Source organism: Bison bison, unplaced genomic scaffold, assembly GCF_000754665.1.
Source record: "Bison bison bison isolate TAMUID 2011002044 unplaced genomic scaffold, Bison_UMD1.0 scf7180017864029, whole genome shotgun sequence".
In the NCBI taxonomy this organism is placed as follows: domain Eukaryota; kingdom Metazoa; phylum Chordata; class Mammalia; order Artiodactyla; family Bovidae; genus Bison; species Bison bison.
In genome coordinates, this window is record NW_011494601.1 from 3,479,193 (window position 1) to 3,499,320 (window position 20,128).

Consider the following 20,128-nt stretch of genomic DNA (forward strand, 5'->3'; position numbering starts at 1 on the left):
TCTCATGATGTACTCTGCATATAAATTAAATAAGCAGGGTGACAATATATAGCCTTGATGTATTCCTTTTCCTATTTTGAACCAGTCTGTTGTTCCATGTTTAGTTCTAACTGTTGCTTCCTGACCTGCATACAAATTTCTCAAGAGGCAGATCAGGTGGTCTGGTATTCCCGTCTCTTTCAGAATTTCCCACAGTTTATTGTGATCCACACAGTACACCTATACTCTTACATATACATTTTTAAAGAAAGTTATCAATTCCTCAAAATTTGTGATGAGTATTTTGTATGTGGAATTTCAGTGAACGTACAGACTTATCTGAAGAACACTGACATAGTTATAAAGCTGTCCAGTCTATGGATGGGGCTCACATGCATAATTGTGCATGCTTTCATTTACACCCTCAAGTAGAATTTACATTTTTCCCCATTAAGCCTTTGTAAAATATTTTTAAGCCAAATTCTAAATATTTTATAGTTTTTGTTGCTACTGTGAAAATTAAAATATTTTCTATCTGGTGATTGTGTGTGTGTGTGTGTGTGTGTGTGTATATGTTCAGTCACATCTGACTCTTTGCCACCCCATGGACTGTAGCCTGCCAGGCTCCTCTATCCATGAAATTTTCCAGGCAAGAATACTGGAGTAGGTTGTCACTTCCTTCTCCAGGAGATCTTCCTGACACAAGGCTGGAACCCATGTCTGCTGCACTGGTAAGTGGACTCTTTAGCACTGCTCCATCTGGGAAGCCCCTGGTGACTGTAGGAGAATGTTATTTATTAGAGTTAGTTGTCCTATTTATTTTCATAAGCACATGTATAGACTATGTCTGAAAGTATATCCAAGAAGTTTATTAGGATTGTCGCCTGTGGGGAAGAAGATTTGAGAATCAGGAGACCTACTTTTAACTGTATATACTTTGGGACAATTTGAATTACTTTTTCAATGAGAGATTTAGAATATATGTTATTAATATATTAGTGTATAAATGTAAGCATAATTAATGTATGTGTACTGTATCTATCTCTTTCTCTATATACATGTGATGTATCTATATCTATATTGAGAGGGGAAGGAGAAGAGATCCTGAGTGAGTAAAAGTCTGCACACCCCGTAAGTTTCCCCCTTGGTACAGAACGCATCACCAGCTACATGAAGACACAGCACTCTCTACTGCCTGTCCTTTGCTTGAATTCAAAAAGCCTGCATCTTATTCTAATTTGAGTGACCCCTTCTGCTCCTTAGTTCATTTTTTCCCAACTATTTCTGCATCTGGTAAAACAAATGAGCAAATGTATGCAAACAAGAATTACTCTCAAACCTTTTGCATCTTTGCAGCCACCAAAGAGTTACTTGCATATTTTTCTTCTCTAATTGTCTTCACGTTGGAAATAAGGTTTTTTAAATAAAATTTATACCATACACACACTTAAGAATTGCTGATCCATCTCACCTGTTAGAGTTTCACACTGGGGAATCTAGAATTCCAGTTCATATGTGCTGAGTGATGTATATGGTATGAGGGATGAGAGCATGAATTGAGATGAGGTTATAAAGCGCTCATGGGTCATTGATTCTTTGGAAATGATTAATGGAATATCAGTACTCTTGATGATTTTTAAAAAGGACTGGACATACACGACACCATAAAACTTCTAAAGGAGAACATAGCAAAACATTCTCAAACATAAATTGTAGAAATATTTTCTTGATCAGTCTCCCAAAGCAAAAGATATAAAAGCAAAAATAAACAAATAGGACCCGCTGCTGCTGCTGCTAAGTCGCTTCAGTCGTGTCCGACTCTGTGCGACCCCAGAGACGGCAGCCCACCAGGCTCCCCCATCCCTGGGATTCTCCAGGCAAGAACACTGGAGTGGGTTGCTATTTCCTTCTCCAATGCATGAAAGTGAAAAGTGAAAGTGAAGTCATTCAGTCGTGTCCAACTCTTAGCGACCCCATGGACTGCAGCCTACCAGGCTCCTCCGTACTTGGGATTTTCCAAGCAGGAGTACTGGAGTGGGGTGCCATTGCCTTCTCCTAATCAAACTTAAAAATCTTAATCAAACTTTCCTTTTGCACAGCAAAGGAAATTATCAATGAAATGAAAAAATAACCCACACAATAGGGGAAAATATTTGCAAATGATGCTACTGATGATAACTCAGATATTGATAACATTTGATAACTCAAATAAAATGAGCCAATTCCTTGAAAGACACAAATTACCAAAACTCACACAAAGAGAAACAGATTACCTGAATAATCCTGTATCTATTTTAAAAATTCAGTATTTCTAAAAAATACAGCTCCAAAGGGTTTCACTGATGCATAATTCCAAACCATTAAAGACAATATAATATTAATTCTCCACAACATTTTCCAAAAATAAAAGCAATTGAACACTTCCTAATTCATTATATAGACCAGCATTACCTTAATATCAAAGCCAGATTTAAAACATTACAAGAAAGCTACAATATACTGTATGAATATAGATGGAAAATCCTCAACAAAATATTAACGAACTGATTCCAACAATGTAAAAAAGAAGTACACGCCGCTACCCAGTGGGATTTATTCAAGATGTGCTAGGCTGAGTCAACATTTGAAAAATAATCATGTAATCCATACATCAAGAAAGAAAAAGATTCATACCATATCAGTTGGTGCCAAAACATTTTGCAAAATTCAATACCCATTCATGATTTAAAAAAAAAAAAACCACTCAGAAAACTTAGCAACATTGACACCATAAAAAAGAACATCTACAAAAAAATCTATAACAAACATCACACTTTATGGTATGATATTTTCTCCCTTAAATTTGGAAGAAGGAGAGAATGTCCTTTCTCAGCCCTTCTTTTCAACATTGTACTGGGAGTTCTTGCTGGTTCAATAAGACAAGAAAAAAGAAAGTGTATGTAATGAAAAGAAATAAATGAAGTTATCTTTATTCACAGATGACATGATTGTCTAAACCCCAACAAATATACCAAAAACTTCTGGATAAAAAAAGTGACAAAGCAAAGTCACAGGACTTTGAGGTCAGTGAACAAAGTGAACTGCGGTCCTGTTCACCAGTATGTATACTGGTACACCACACTGTATACCAGTATGGAGTGACTGGGATTTAAAATTTTAAAAACACAAAGTGTTCAAAAGTCTCTTTGCATCTTTTAGTTTTAATATTCCATAATGCTATAATCTAAATATCCCAACACTATATTTTACATCTTTGATTTTTTTTTTGAGGGGGGATAATCCCAGAAATCAGATAAAGCTGTCTTGCACCCTTTGAGATGCAAAGGAATTTGACTGAAACTCCTTTTCACATATACAGTTTCCTACATTCTTCTTGATATCTCTAAGAATTCCAGAGCAAGGCTGTATTAATCATGACTCTTTGGATTGCATGTGAAAGAAACATAACTCAAACAAAGGTCAAACACTATAAGGCTTAGGACAAGACCTTTGGATTTAGCAAGGGCATTGGTGACCTTGACAAAGTGGTTCGAAAGGCTAAAAGAAATCCCCCGGGTTCTGTCTCTGGTTCTCTAATGTTTTCAGTCTATTCTCACTATGTTGGAAATCTCAGAGACCTCATCTTAGGGTTTTAAATTCCGTTTATAAGTCAATGATTCCCCAATTCATATCTGCAGCCTGGAATCTTCTCCTGAATTCCAGACTTCCATATCCACTACCTCCTTCATATTCCTTAATAATAATCTATAATCCTGGGTCATGTTACCCATCTACCAAGTAGCCTAGCCAGGTTGTAGGAAGCAACAGCTTTCTAAATGGTCTATCGGCTTCCACCCTTATATGCCTCAAATCTCTCATCAGGCTAGTGTCCAGATGGATCCAGAACTGCAGCTTCTTCCTCTTTTCAAAACCCTGCAGTGGTTCCTCATGTCATTCACTCAGAACAAAGTCTTAATAAAAGGCACAATAAATGATGTAGGGACACTCACCTCTGTCGCTGCCCTGGCCTCGTCTGTTACCTTCTATTTAGCAGTTGCTCACTATTTCTTAGAAGAACGATTCAATGAAGAGGCAGGAAAAACAATCAATGCCCTCCATGAGTGGCTGAAAATTTTGCTAGTCACATCTGTCTGGAAGATTTTGCTTTCCTTGAATTAGGTTGTATGTAGGGATATGCTTATAACTTCACCTAGAGAGAAAGTCATCTCCTCCCCTTGGTACACATACATGTACACACATGTACACACATGCACACACACACACACACACACCCCACACACATTCACAAAGCAAACAAGCCTGAAATTAAGAAAGAAAGGTTTGGGACGACAACATATCACAGTAATACAGGAAAAAAATTAAGTTAATATTAGATTTCCCTTTTAAAGGAGTTTGTGGTCATTTCTGGCAATGTATCGGTCAGCTGTATATTGTCACCCTGCTTATTTAACTTCTACGCAGAGTACATCATGAGAAACGCTGGGCTGGAGGAAGCACAAGCTGGAATCAAGGTTGCCGGGAGAAATATCAATAACCTCAGATATGCAGATGACACCACCCTTATGGCAGAAAGAGGAGAAGAACTAAAGAGCCTCTTGATGAAAGTGAAAGAAGAGAGTGAAAAAGTTGGCTTAAAGCTCAACATTCAGAAAACTAAGATCATGGCATCTGGTCCCATCACTTCATGACAAATAGATGGGGAAACAGTGGAAACAGTGGCTGATTTTATATTTCTGGCCTCCAAAATCATTGCGGATGATGATTGCAGCCATGAAATTAAAAGACACCTGCTCCTTGGAAGGAAAGTTATGACCAACCTAGATAGCATATTAAAAAACAGAGACATTACTTTGCCAACAAAGATCCGTCTAGTCAAGGCTATGGTTTTTCCAGTGGTCGTGTATGGATGTGAGAGTTGGACTATAAAGAAAGCTGAGTGCCAAAGAATAGATGCTTTTGAACTGTGGTGTTGGAGAAGACTCTTGAGAGTCCCTTGGACTGCAAGGAGATCCAACCAGTCCATCCTAAAGGAGATCAGTCCTGGGTGTTCATTGGAGGGACTGATGTTAAAGCTGAAACTCCAATACTTTGGCCACCTGATGCGGGGAGCTGACTCATTTGAAAAGACCCTGATGCTGGGAGAGATTGGGGGCAGGAGGAGAAGGGGATGACAGAGAATGAGATGGCTGGATGGCATCACCAACTTGATGGACATGAGTTTGGGTAAACTCTGGGAGTTGGTGATGGACAGGGAGGCCTGGTGTGCTGCAGTTCGTGGGGTCACAAAGAGTCGTACACGACTGAGCGACTGAACTGAACTGATCGGTCAGCTGGCCTCCTCTCCCCTTTATTTTCTCTCGCTTTTCCTCTCTCCCCTCAGCCAGAACTCCTAATAACCTCTTTCACCCTGCAGTGGTTTAGCTTCTCTTTGTTTCTTCCTCTCTTTCCAACTCATACTCTTAGAGTTTTACCTTCTTTATAAGCAAGTTACTACTTTTTATTAAACCAAGAGAGCTGTCTTCATGAGATGAATTCCTGCATGAGCTGTTAAAATGATAGCCATTCTCACCCTATCATACTTCCTCTTCAGTTCTAAAGTCAATGAGTCTACATGCTACTTTAGGTATTGTGTGCTCTTTTTTTCCACTAATTTTTAAATTGAAATATAATTAACATACAACATTATATTAGTCTCGGGTCTATAACATAATTATCTGATATTTACATATATTACAAAATGATCAACACAAGAAGTCCAGTTAACGTCTGACACCAGACATAGTTACAAAGTTTTTTTTCTTGTGATGCGGACTTTTAAGATCTACTCTCCTAGCAGCTTTTAAACATGCGATACAGCATTATTAACTATCATCCTGTATGCTCTAAAATGAATAACTCTGCAGTTCCTTCTTCCATTCCAGGTGAGATGTCTGGGGTGGCGGTACACACAGGTAACCATCATATGAACTGATTTACAAGTAACTGAGTGTCCACAATCACTTTCTTCTTGCCTGTGCAGCCTCAAATGTCCAGAGAATCCCGTTACGTGCAGATTCTCTACATAGAGAGTGTGCAGGAGAAGGGAAAGGCATGGAGCCAGATAACCATGCCTGAGTCCTGGCTCCATCACCTACCATCTGTGCCAACTGTGCCAACATCATGTTGGGCAAGCTCTTTAGCATCACTGGACACAGTGTGTCATTTTTAAGAGGACGTAGCATCAGTGCCTACATCATAGAATTGCTGTAAAGACCCAGTGAAATAACACATCAAACACTTAGAAAAGTGCCTGGTACACAGTGAGTACCAAATAAATGGTAACCATGGCGACCTGTATCAGTTCCTCAGACAGGGCTGGGATAATCATAGAGACTCATCATGTTTGGCAAAGGTGGGACATCAGCCCCAGGTCCGCCCACACTAGCTCTGTGCTTTTCTCAACGCCAAGTAGCAGATGTACAGGCTGAAACACTCTGCCACGTCATGTTGGTTTATCTCTGACTCCTCTGTATGATCCTCGATAATCTGCTTTCCTCCTCTGGGCTTCAGGTCCTTCATCTACAAGATAAGCAGATAGGACCAGATTAGCTCTAAGGATCCTGCTAGCTTTGACCTTAGATATGTACAACCTGGAAGAAATAAAAACTGGTCTGTGCACTGTCTCTGCAGAAGATGCCTCTGTGCAGAGCCTCATGGCTAACTGGATAACTGCAACACAGGGATTTTGTAGGGCTTAGAAGACTCTTCTGGAAGAGCTGGCACTGAATGCAATAGTGCACGTTGCAAAGTGCGGTTCAGCCTGGTGTTTCTCAATGTGATGTGCACGCAGATCATCTGGGCATCCCAGGTAAGGGCTTAGTGGTATCAGGGCTTGGCTACTGAGCTTTGATTGGCAGAGAGTGGGTGTGCTCTAAGAGGCTGCCTGGGCTCCTGGACTTCAGAGCCCAGGAACTGGACACTCCTTGTAAACCCTGAAGCTCACATGTCTACTTCAAGACCAGCAAGGCTCACGCAGCAAACAAGGTGGAGAGCTGGAAAGGGTACAGGGAGCCCATCACCTCCACCCAAAGGCTCGCCCGGGGGAGGGGTCCTGGGTGCAGTGGGCATGCCTGCAGAGAGCTGTGCATCCACTGCACCCTGGCTGCCCTCTCCCCCGGAACACTATCCCCTGGGGACGCTTGAACATCTGGCCCCAGAAGTCATTTAATTCCAAGGTCAACCGCCACAAGCTCAGTGACCTTCTTTGGCTCCCACTCTACCTGTTTTTCTGTCTATATAGAACCCAATCACTGTGGATATCTAGTCCTCTCCTTCGTGGTTGGCTGCCTGCCCCCAGTAACGTGTGAGCCCCATGTCATCATCAAATCCCTGAAACTCCAAAAAGCCCCATCCCCCAGAGAGGAGACTCTCCATCCATTCCTGTTGATTTCCTCAACAATCATTTATTGAATACCTGCTAGATAAACACAAAAGCCAAGAACTGGAGAGGAGCTAGATGAAGGTTCATGGGAGCCCACCACTCCCTTTGGGGGTCACAGTCCAGTAGCAGGGAAGGTCTCATGCAAATGTCCAGATCCAGATTCTAGCCTGGGTCAGATCTCTGGGACATGCCTGATGGTATCACATTGTCACACTGAGCCTCTTGTGTCAGCCCCATTGTACAGAGGACAGAATTCAAAGCTTGGCGCTTTGTTCAAGGTCTTACAACCAGTAAGTGTCCAAGTACATATAAAATTTGAACCAGGATTCCTCTGATGCCAAGCCCAGTGTTTCTTCCCCCTGGTGACCAGTTGCCACTAAGATAGTGTGAGGAGCCCAAGGGAAACAAAGTTTCACTGAGTGGAGAGGCCATCCCAGGCCATGAGTGATGGGTCTGAGGGGCCACCAAGGGGCTCCATTCAGGGTTCACTAAGACCCTTCCAAGCCCAGTAATTCTGTGTATCTTTCCACCACTATGCTAACCCCAGACCTCCCTGGACCCTGAAACATGTGGGAGGGATACTTCAGACCACGGGGACCACCTGGGCAGTCATTGAGAGATGGGACACACAGGATGCCCTGGGACCTGAGGGGTAGACCAGCTGGACAGGGTCAGAGGACACAGGTGTTACTTTTCTTCATGTTTCCCAGATGAAAATGGAGTAAGCACGTGAGGCTGTGTGGAAGAGGAAATTTCAAAACTAGATCAAATTCAGGCAGGTTTTGAGCATCGGGCAATCAAGTTTGGCCTTCACTGTGAAGCACTGGGAGAAACATGCAAAGTTACGTGTGTGTGTGTGTGTGTGTGTGTGTGTGCGCGTGTGCGTGTGTGGAGTAGGAGGTGCGGAGGTGGGGAGGTGAGCTGTGTTCTAACCTTTGGGAGGGGGCCGTGTGGGAAGCAGAGGTGCACTGGCAAATCAGTTTCCCTGTCATTGCCCACTCGGGTGGACTTTCCATTTACAAGAGGCTGTCTGAGTGGAATCCTGAGATGAACTGAACAAATTGGAGGGTAAGGGCTGTCGTGGCTAGAAAGGGGGCGCAGTGGGACCCATGCCTGATACGGAGCATTCTAGGTTCAGAGTGACGAAAGACTGGAGGAGACGAGCTGGGAGGGTATCTGCTGCACTAGGCCAGGTGAGCAAGGGTGAGTGCCTTTGCTAAGGACAAGGGGAGAGGGAGGGGATGGAGGCAGGCAGCCACAGAGGCGATGCAGTAAGACACAAACTAAGATGGGAATGTAAGGGAAGGACTGCCCGAGGAGCTGGACAGGGTACTTCTTCAGCCCCAGGGACCCCGGTTGAGGTCCTACACTGCACTGAGAAGCTCCCTCTTCGGGTGTCCCAGGGCCTCTGCGCTCCTCACCCAGCCACCAAGGCTTTCCCAGCTCTCTCCAAGAGTGGGGCCTAGCAGGGCGGGAGGCCCATGCACAGTGCTCGGAAATTGTCCATTTACAACTGCCAGTGCTCAGAGATTGGGACTCTCTAGGTAACACTTCTCCCCCACGCTGGCTTTTCAAGGAAAACAGAGGTGATACCATGCCACACGTTGTTTGTTCAGTCACTCAATCAGGTCTGACTCTTTGAGACCCCATGGACTGCAGCACATCATGCTTCCCTGTCCTTCACTATCTCCAGGAGTTTGCTCAAACTCATGTCCATGGAGTCAGTCATACCATCCAACCATCTCATCCTCTGTCACCCCCTTCTTCTCCTGTCTTCAATCTTTCCCAGCATCAGGGTCTTTTCCAGTGAGTCAGCTCCTCATATTGGAGCTTCAGCTTCAGCATCAGTCCTTCCAATGGATATTCAGGATATCCTAATGGGTTCCCTTTAGGATTGACTGGTTCAATCTCCTTGCTGTCCAAGGGACTCTCAAGAGTCTTCCCCAGCACCGCAGCTTGGAAGCATTGATTCTTTGGTGCTCAGCCTTCTTTACGGTCCAACTCTCACATCCATACATGACTACTGGAAAAACCATATTACAAAATGGAAAATGTTTGCCTGACTTCACAGAGAGCTGCTCGTATGAATCACAGCTGCCGGGAGATCTTGGACACTTTCTGCTCTGATTCTCTGTCAGTTCTACTACAACTCAGGTTTTTTTATGCAGGATCCAGCTCATTGGACAAGCCCGGTCAGTGCAGTGTGAGCAGGTCACCAGTGAGATGCAAGAGCACTCAGCAGGGGTCAGGGGACCAAGACTCAGAGGCCAGCAACCTCAGGGTTGAAAGAAACCTAGATCATTTAGTCCACCGACATCCCCGTCAAGCTGTCATCCAGCATCAGTTTACATGCCTCCAGAGACAAGGAGCTCACTACCTCTCAAGCACCTGGCTTCCTTCATGACACAGTTGTAACTTGGACATTCTTTCTTATGTCAGAGACCCATCTTTATCCATCTCAGCACTACTTCTACACCAGAGTGACACTGCAGAACTGTGGAGGCAGCTCCCTGCTTCTACCCACACCATACATCTGCTCACAGACCAGAGCCCAGTTTCTGCGGTCACCATTCTAGGACAGGTGGAGCTGACTCCTCACTTGCAGGGTGACTGACACACTCATCTACCACTTTCCTTGACCAGTCATCCACAATAGACAGTGATGGTACACAGCCAGGACACCTAGCAGGGGGTCTGTGAGGATCCAATAAACAAGTCCACAAGATCTTCACAGCCAGGGAACCCTGATCAAATGCATGCCCCTGTGCAGTGTAGAACTGCTCAGCTCACGTAGAGGGAGGGATGGGTAGGCACAGCTGTATCACTGATCCCAATAGGGCAGGTTGAAGGCTTTTAAAAGCCCTAGATGCTGAACTTCCCTGGTGGCTCAGATGCTAAAGAATCCACCTGCAATGCGGGAGACCTGGGTTCTATACCTGGGTCAGGAAGATCGCTTGGAGGAGGGAATGCCAACCCACTCCAGTATTCTTGTCTGGAATCCCATGGACAGAGGAGCCTGGCAGGCTACAGTCCATGGGGTCATAAGGAGTCAGACCCAACTGAGCAACTAACACTTTCACTTTTTCTTTCACGCCCTGAAAAGATTATGCTTCTTCCACACATAATGTGCCATGAAGTTAGTTCTGGTCTGCGAAGTACATGCAAGGATGCCCGACAGTGTTATGATTTTTCGTTTAAAGATGACTTCAATGCTTTTTCTGAAATTAACAAACACCAAATTCTTCTCCAAATAGCTTTATACTTTTCTAAATTTGTGTGTTTCAGTTCGGGTGCCCCTGCTTTGTGGGGGCCCTGTTAAGTTCTAAGTCTTCTATTCAGTCAAAGAGTTTAAAACATAGAATCAAAATATGTACAATATACCTTAGAATTTAGAACTCAGAAGAGGAGTACTTGTTAGGATTCCTGGGCCTGGGTGAGGTTCACGGGGTCTTGAAGTTACTGAGGGATTGTCAGGTGGCTCAGTGGTAAAGAATCTACTTGCCAATGCAGGCAACACAAGAGACATGGGTTTGGTCCCTGGGTTGGGAAGATCCCCTGAAGGAGGAAATGGCAACCCACTCTAGAATTCTTGCCTGGAGAATCCCATGGACAGAGGAGCCTGGTGGGCTACAGTCCATGGGGCCGCTAAGAGCTGGACATGACTGTGTGCACACACGCATACATGAAGTTACAATAATCGGATGCAAAATTGTGAGTTTATTTCTGGGGGACAATTCTTCAGATTCCAGATTATCAGATTATCAAAGATCAATAATATCGAAAAACCCAGAGCCACTTTAGATTCATGTAGATTCATGGAATTGAAGGCATTCCTACAGAGATCGGAGTCTACCCCAAATGAGTGATACAAATTAGTGCAACCACTTCAGAAAACTGTCTCCTAAAGCAGGGCATACACAGATGTGATGTTTCCACTCTGAGGTTTCTAGCCATCAGAAATGTGTACATGGGCACAAAAAACAACATGTACAAGATACCCATAGCAACTTTATTCATGCTACCCCACAGTTTGGAACTGCCCAAATGCTCATCTGTGATGAATGGATACATACACTGCAGTATCTCCACGCAATGAAATATCATGCGCTGTGAAAACCAACAGCAATTGCATGCACGATTTGATAAATATCATGCATAACACTGAGTGAAAGGAGCCAAACACAAAAGTGAGTATGATTCCATTTCCATAAAACACAAAAAGAGACAGCACTAAGCCATGTCGTTAGAAGTCAAGGTAGCAGTCACCCTAAAGAGACGGAGTAACTGGAAGTGGGTACAGGGTAGCTTTTATTTCTTAATCTGGGGGCTGGTTCCGTGGCTGTGTTCAGTTTGAGAAAATTCATCGAGCTGTATTCTTATGCTATATGCAACACACTTCAACATGCAGTTGAAAGGACTGTGGTATTTGCAATGAAATCCATACACATCAAAATGGCAGTAGAGACCTTCCCCAAACTGACCTGGACCTTCCAGCTGAGGGCCTCCCAGAGGCCATGACCAGCCCTCACTGCCTGGGATTGAGATGACCTGGCTCAGGGTCTGTCTCCACCATCTGACTGGAGAGCTGGAAGGAGCCCCTCTTCTTCCTCTGACATGCCCAGAGCCTTCCCCCAGCGGGTGTCTGGCCACACATCTGCTGAAAAAATGTGTTGCTAATGTGATCCCTTCTCGGGGACATGGGAAAAGTAGAACCTGGGGGTCCCGGGCTGGCCCCCCAACCCCAGCTGGGAGTCTCCAGGCCTTTGACCTCCTCAGATTACAGACAAGGGCTCAAGTAAAATCACAGCTGGAAAAACACTGTGTACCCACTGGAAAACAGCCTCCCGTGTGCAAGATTATTCGTATTGGTATTGTGGCTAATAAAAAAAATTTTATTATTCTTATTATTATAAATTAAAATAGCATATTTTGTTCCCCTAATTGTGAGGCTGACTTGGAGCCCAGGGGGAATAGCATGCAGGTGACTTTCAATTTTCCCCAGTTTGGCTTTAGAAAAACGCAGCGTGAAGAGATAGATTGGTCTGGGCAGTGATGCAGACATCGCCCCCCAAAAAACAGGAATGAGGACTGGGGGGAGGGCTGGGCACCCTGCTTGGTTTTCAATCATCCCACTGTTGCTGTGAGCCCAGAAGCCAGTGCCTGGTTTCCAAGGGCTTCGAAACCTGCTCACTCATTAGCGCAGGCCTCCGAGTCTGGCTCCAAGGTTCAGAGTAAACTACTGTTCTCTGCTCTCTGTGCAGGAGGGAGAGGAAGCTGGTCATTACCAAGCCCAGAAACTGGCCTTGAGTTGCCTCTGATGCATGGGCAAATGGGGTGCTCATGGTCATGGTCGCTGGGGTCCTAGGGTGAGCCTTGGCTCTTCAAGAGCCATTTGTTTTGGTGACAGACATCAGTGGGAGGGGACAGCCCTCAGTCTGCCCTGTATGCCGGCCTGGAAGTTACTTGTCTGAGAAGACAGATCCCAGACTCTGCTTTCCCTCCTGAATGAGCCAGAGGTGGCTCTGAGTGTGGAGGGAAAGGAGGAGGGGATGGAAGGAGAGAGGGACAAATGGGAGACACAGGCTTAGCCGCAGACCTCAGCAGAGGCCCAGAGGCTTGGAGTCCAGCGGGTTTACTCAAGGTGCCAGGCCCCCAGCGATGTCCTGGGTCTGATCAGAGCAACAAGATCGCACTCAGGCCCAGAACAAGGAGGGCATCTCAGAGTCAGTTCTTCCCTGGGAGACAGGGAAGAAAGGAGGGCAGGAAGAAAGGAGGAAGAAAGGGAGACAGAGGGGAGGGAGAGAAGGGGGAGAAAAAGAGTAAAGAGGGGGAAAAGGGAGGAACAGGCTGAACTTTCAGTTTTATGGACTATATATATGACTTGAGACAGCTCACCTACTCCCTCTGAGGTCTTTTTTTCATCTTTAAAATGGGAACTGGTGTTTACTGAGTCAGAGCTGCCCTATACACTCTGTATGTACCAGCTCATTTAAATTCATAAACTGGATACCAGTCATCCCTATCAGACAGGGGAGGAAACGAAGGCACAGCAAGGTGAAGTGCTGTGCTCAGGGTCTAGCAGCTGGTAGCTTACAGGGCTGGGATCCAGCCTGTGCCCAGGCACCCTGGTCCCAGAATCCCCATCTGCACCAGGGCACCACACCCACTGCCAGCCCAGGGCTGGGGAGCAGCTTCTTGCCTCTGCCCAATTCTCATCCCTGGTATTTCAGCTGTAGGACGAAAGACCCAGAAGGAGCTCCCAGGGTCCTATGAGAAAGAGTAACCATACATGCTGGGCTCTTTCACACCAATGGGACTCCATACAGTTGGGCCCTCTGCTTGGAGCACCCTCCTCTGCTCCCACCCCTCTGTCTCTTCCTCCAGGATTCAGCTCACCTGAGGTCCCCTCTACAAAGTCTTCCCTGACTCCCAGGCTCAGCCTTGTGTGCCTGTGTGGCCCTTCCACGCCTTCTGACATTGCCTTCCCACTGCAGGATGGGCATCTGCACATCTGGTCCCCTTCCTGGATTAGGAGATGCCAGAGCTATGGATCCTGCTTTGTCCTCCTCCATATCCCCAGTACTAACTAGCACAGCAGTGAATTAATGACTGTGTATCCAAGGTCACAGAGCTAGGGCCAGAGCCTCAGGCCTTCAGATGGCCAGTGTCCATCAAGCTGCTCCTCCCCAGCCTCTCCTAGAACCACAGAAGCAACGTCAGATTCTAGAAGAGAAAGGGAAGCAGTAGGTCGTCACGTCCAGTGCCTTGGTTTGCAGACAGGGAGAGAGCCATGTCCAGGCCCCCATGATGGCCTGCCCACCCTTCTGCAGTCCTGTAGAGTGGGATCTCAAGGCTTCCTGCAGCGGACTAAGGAAGTGCCCGTGTTTGGCTGCAGCTGTTTTACCGAGGATGCGGCTAGAAGCTGGCCACCGCGGTTCTCACTCGGAAGGCTCTTTGCCCGTGGGTGGCTTCACATCTGAGTGTGTTATCGAAGCATCTGACTTGGACTGAACCTGTGGCCAATTACAGTTTCCCATGGTGGGCTGGGCTTACTCAAGGCAGACAGGCTGGTGGGAAAACAGCAGTAAATGGGCATGCAATCCAATGATTATACCTATCCGTGCCTGGCATGTGACCAGGGATCCATTAGACGTGTTACTCACTGGCTCGCCTTCAACTCTGACAAAAACTCTGGGAGGGACACATTATTATCCTAGTTTTAAAGATGAGAACCAATACAATTCAGAGTGGGTCAGTAAGCTGCTGGCAGCTTCACAGCTGGTTACTGGATAAGGAAGGATATAAACCCAGGCTTCCTGACTGCAAACCCACACTCTGACCACCGGACAGAAATCCCCACATTTTGTGAGGGAGACATTGGCCTCCTTTATCTGAGCATCACAGGTCATACTGCCATGAAGAATCCCATGAACTTTCCTTACTCTGATAATGGTCTCCAACCATCGCACAGATGAGGAGTGAAAGCGAGTGTTAGTCGCTCAGTCGTGTCTGACTCTTTGTGACCCCATGGACTGCAGCCCACCAGGCTCCTCTATCCACAGAATTCTCCAGGCAAGAATACTGGAGTGGATTGCCATTTCCTTCTCCAGGGGGTCTTCCCCACCCAAGGATTGAACCCGGGTCTCCTGCATTACCGGCAGATTCTTTAGCGTCTGAGCCACCAGGGAAGCCCAGTGGGTGACAACAACTTTAGCAGCCGGCAGTCAAAGCTGAGGCCCTGACAGGCTGAACAGTGTGCCCCAATCCATCACCAACCTCTCCTGCCCACAGCAGCATCAGTAAATGCACCTCCAGTCCATGCAGAACCAAGATGGCAGCCAGTCAAGCCCATTCCTGGGGAATCTTCTCCCACAGGCACTGTTTGCCAAGGCTTCCTCTTCCTAGAGGCAAACGATTTCTGAGGGGCAGACAGTCTCTAAGTGGGTCCCCACCTCTGCCCCCTTCCTCATCCTCGCCTCTCAAAAAACAGAGCTCAGAACTCTGTAACTAGCTCCTGTCTGGGTAACTTTTCCCACATCCAAACCACTTGCACACACATTCTCATTTAATGCTCAAAGAACCAGGTGACAGGAGAAGCAATAACCCCATTTCACAGATGAGGCTGCTGTGATCAGAGAGGTTAAGTCACGTGCACAGCTGGGAAGTGACAAGTGAAGCCAGGCTTCTCCAGACCCATTCACATCTTCCTCCCCTTTCAATTCGTTGCCCTGCCCACCTCTTTAGGGGTCCTCCCTGGATCATACAGCCCTCTCTCAACTTCCTTCTCAGGAAGAACTGTGCCAACTCATTTCTTCTGCCTCACCCTACAGTTACCCTTGACAGCAGCCACCACCCAGGAGCCTGTGGAATACGAGTTGCCCTTTCGAAGTAGGACTTCCCAAAGAGAGATGGGTGTTCCCACCACAAGCCCTGGGGTCAGCCCCATAGCCCACTGGAGGAACAGACAGCCACCTGTGAGCTGGACATCGGGTACTGCCCCAGAACTGCTGTGCCTTACTCTGGTGAGAATGTCCCGGGCTTCGTAACAACCTGCTGCCGTCTGGAAAAGAGTCTGACCTCAGAGTCACCTACGAACTGACTCTTCTATCAACCTGGAAAATACTCCTGGCCAGGCAGGGAAAGACACCAGTGGGGGTAGAAGAGGCATGAACCCCCATCAGAAGCCCTCCCTTCATCTCTGAGGGGCACAGTGTCAGCTACCACGCTCGAAGATCATACACCCAAATGAAAGCCTGTTCACCAAGGCCCAGTAAAGATCTGGATGCCCAGAGGAGAGCCCTGCCTGCATGTCAAAGAGCCACTGAACCAGTGAGCATGGGACAGCAACTCAGGTGTGATGTCCCCCACCAAGAACGCGTGCTGTGGAAATATCCAGTCATTCAGCACTAGATAAAGAGAAATAACAGATTCAGTAGACAATTGATTTAGGGAAACCCTGAGATAAATCAAGCTAAACAGGTGATTGCAGGACTTTTCAGAGCCTTTAAAATACTAACATGCCTTACATGTCTCCCAGATAAGGATAATGTGCAATGTTTGCTCAATGTATAGTTTTTCAGAAGATTTCAAAATAACAATGTGGAATTCCCTTTAGAAAACACCGTGCTGTTGGTGGTCCTCTGAGGAGGTAGTAAGCAGGACTAGTTATGTGGGAAGGCGGCCTTTAAATCTGTGCTTAATTGATGATGCTGGGACAGGTGACTAAGAGGAGGTCATATATTACCAGATGAGGGTTCGGTGTTTGCAAAAACATGGCATTAAAAATGCACAGGCCGTGTTCTGGGAGTAAGGATTCCCCCGAACATATCCTCCTACAAGCTGGCGTTCCCAGAGCAGCCCCATTTTTTATCTGGTTTGCATGTCTGGCTTCCCAAGATTTTATTTGACCAAAGGGTTTTGCAGCAAAAGGGGACATCTGCTGTTTTTTCTGCCCAACATCCATTCTCCCTGCTTCTGGTAACAGGACTTCCATTTTCTTTGGGGAACACATCCCCTTCTGCTCCCAGCCCAGGTGGTTCAGGGGCATTCCAAGCCCTAAGCTTCTGGCCCTGCCAGTCAACGGATTACATCTCTAACACCATCCGACACTCACCTCTGTGATTGGCTTACAGGTAGGCAGATGACTCAGTGGTCCAATGAGACTCAAGCCAGGACTTCTGCTAGGATTCTTAGGAAAGAGGTTCACTTAATGGCCTGGTTCCTAAAGCAGGAGCTGCTGGAGGCTATCTCTGCCACCTCATAGGAAGAGCTCGTCTGAAAATGGCAAAAAGAGCCTAGAGATGGAGTAAGACAGATTTCAGTCAGCATCCTATGAGTCCTTGCTCCCATGAGTCCCTGCTCCAGTCACACCTGAAGTTGCCTATAGCTCTGGGGATAGACTTTTTAATTACTAGCAATACAAAAATTTATCTTGTGTCTGAAGCCAATCCCCTGGTGGCTCAGATGGTAAAGAATCTGCCTGCCAATGCAGGAGATCTGGGTTCAATCCCTGAGTAGGAAATGTCTACATTCACCAGTATTCTTGCCTGGGAAATCTCACGAACAGAAAAGCCTGGTGGGCCCCCACCTGGTGGACCACAGTCCATAGGGTCACAGAGAGTCGGACACAGCTGAGAAACTAACGTTTTCACTTTCTGTCACTTGCTATTCATGGAATTAAACCTGTACAGATTCTTTTGCTATTGAACAAATTATTTTTCACAAGCATTGTTCGTTTAGTCATTCAGGCACAGATCCCACACAGTGACCTCTACAGGTATGGTTGCCATGTACAGCCCTTCAGGGTATGCACTACACACTTCCTTGAGCAACTCCCTCTTACATGACACCATCCTCGGGTGACACAGTGCTGCAACCTGGGGTCTTGGGGATATAAGAAATAAAAATCAGCCCACAGCCCAAAAGGGTCCATGTCTCACTCACACGCATGGTCCTTGCCACTCTCTGAATGACAACAGTCATCCTTCTCTCCTATGATAAACCTAGACGGTGTGTTAAAAAGCAAAGACATCACTTTGCCCACAAAAGTCCTTATAGTTGAGGCTATGGTCTTTCCAGTAGTCATGTACAGATGTGAGAGTTGGACAATAAAGAAGGCAGAGTGCTGAAGAAATCATGCTTTTGAACTGTGGTGCTGGAGAAGACTCTTGAGAGTCCCCTGGAAAGCAAGGAGATCAAACCAGTCAATCTTAAAGGAAATCAACCCTGAATACTGTTTGGAAGGTCTGATGCTGAAGCTGAAGCTCCAATATTTTGGCCACCTGATGTGAACAGCTGACTCATTGAAAAAGACCCTAATACTGGGAAAGAGTGAAGGCAGGAGAAGGGGGCGACAGAGGATGAGATGGTTGGATGGCATCGCGGATTCAATGGATATGAACTTGGGCACATTCCAGGAGACGGTGAGGGACAGGGAGACCTAGTGTGCTGCAGTCCATGGGGTCATGAAGAGTCGGAACACAACTTGGCAACTGAACAACTGCCTATGGAAATCCTTCCCACCCTTCAAAGCCCAATGTAACCACCACCTCCTCAAAGAAGCCTTGCCTGATTGCCTCACTGATCACAAAGTGGTAGCTAAGGTAAATGGAGGGGAGGAAAGGTACATCAACCATGAAGAAAGGGCCTGGGAACCTGAGATCTGGGCCCAGCTACCGCAGCCTATTTTTCTTAGTGCTTTCTCACAGGGGAGAGGAGGTAGGAGGAACAAGTTCTGAGTGCCCTCATGGGGTGATTGGCAGTGTGCCTCCTGATACCCCCGAGCGCTGCCTGAGTTAGGGAAGGACAGCTGTGCTCTCATCTATGCCTCTGGAGTGAAGGCCCGTCTCCTGTACCCCCAGACCCCAGTACTCATGGATTTGGGCTACAGTGCTGGTAACTCACAATCCAGAGAGGACCAAGTTCCCGGGGCAGCAGGCTGCATTCTTCTCATTTCTGCCTGTTTTTCACATGGTTGGGGGAGGCCGGGTGACCTGTGGTGGGTAGGGTGGGGGAGACAGAGATGTCACATCTGGCTTGTCATTCTCCCTCATATTTCAGGGTGGAGGGACTCCCCCAGTCACCCAACCTGCATTCCCCCTGGGACCCTTCCCTCCCATCCAGGCTTACCAGATTGTTTCAGGGCAAGACAGAGAACACCCATCCCAGCTCCTCAAATCTGCTGCTCTCCTTTCCCCTCCATAACAACAGGACATGCCTCCAGCCTAGCTCTTGTTCCAGAGCCTTCCAGACTCCCTGATACCTGCATTTGCATATGGAATCCAATCTTCCACACCCCCCTCCTTCCCAGACCCGCCCTTTCTGCAAACCCCCAACCTAGGTAAAGAGTGAATAACCCTAATTAACATTTCACAGATGTTGTATTGTGCTTTCATCCCTTGTATAAAACATGATACAAAAGACAGTCTAAAAAGAAGCAAAATGCCTTTCCTGTGTGTTGTTTACAGCAGGCCTCCTCTAATCTAATCATCTTTCTCCTCTCCCCGCTTCCCACCCAATACTCCCCCCTCCCAGCACGCTGCAACTTTGCAGGCATTTTATTAAAATGAACACGTTGTTCCTGCAGCCAGGCTCCCTCCCTCGCAGGCCTGGCATAAATAATTTATCTGAAAGCTGATTTGGTTGGCTACGCTTCTATAATTGTAGGCCGTCCCCCACAGTTTATTGGTGAGCACTCGGCCCAGACACTCAGAGACCCGACCCCAGATGGAGCGATTCAAAGGCCCACCGTGGACCCCTTCAAAGCCCAGGGAGGCCCCCTCATTGATGTTGGCCCCCGCTCCACCTCCCTCTGCGGACCGCCCAGCCCCAGCAGCCCTCAGTCTGTCAGGAGGCCAGGCCCCCGGGCTCTTGCCCAGCCAAGCATCCTCAGCTGACCGCAGACCATCCTGCGTCATGGACTCCCGTGGTCCATGATGCACCCCTGCCTCGGCAGCATCCAGCCTGCTGGGCGCCCTCCGTGGCCAGCATGAGTGAGCCCTGGGGCAGTGGATAGACCTGGAGACACTAAGGAGGAGCAAGAGAAAAACAATCTAGACTTGAAGTCACGGCCTCAAGTCTTAAGTAGGCTCTGCGCTGCCTGCAGTGCCCCAGTGCTTCCCTCCTGGCTCACAGAGCATCTCCCCTGCAAACCGCCAGCTCTCCCTGCCCCTCCTCACTCAGGGGAGGGCCCTGCTGACGGCAGGGAGCTTGCGCACCAGCCTAGAGCAG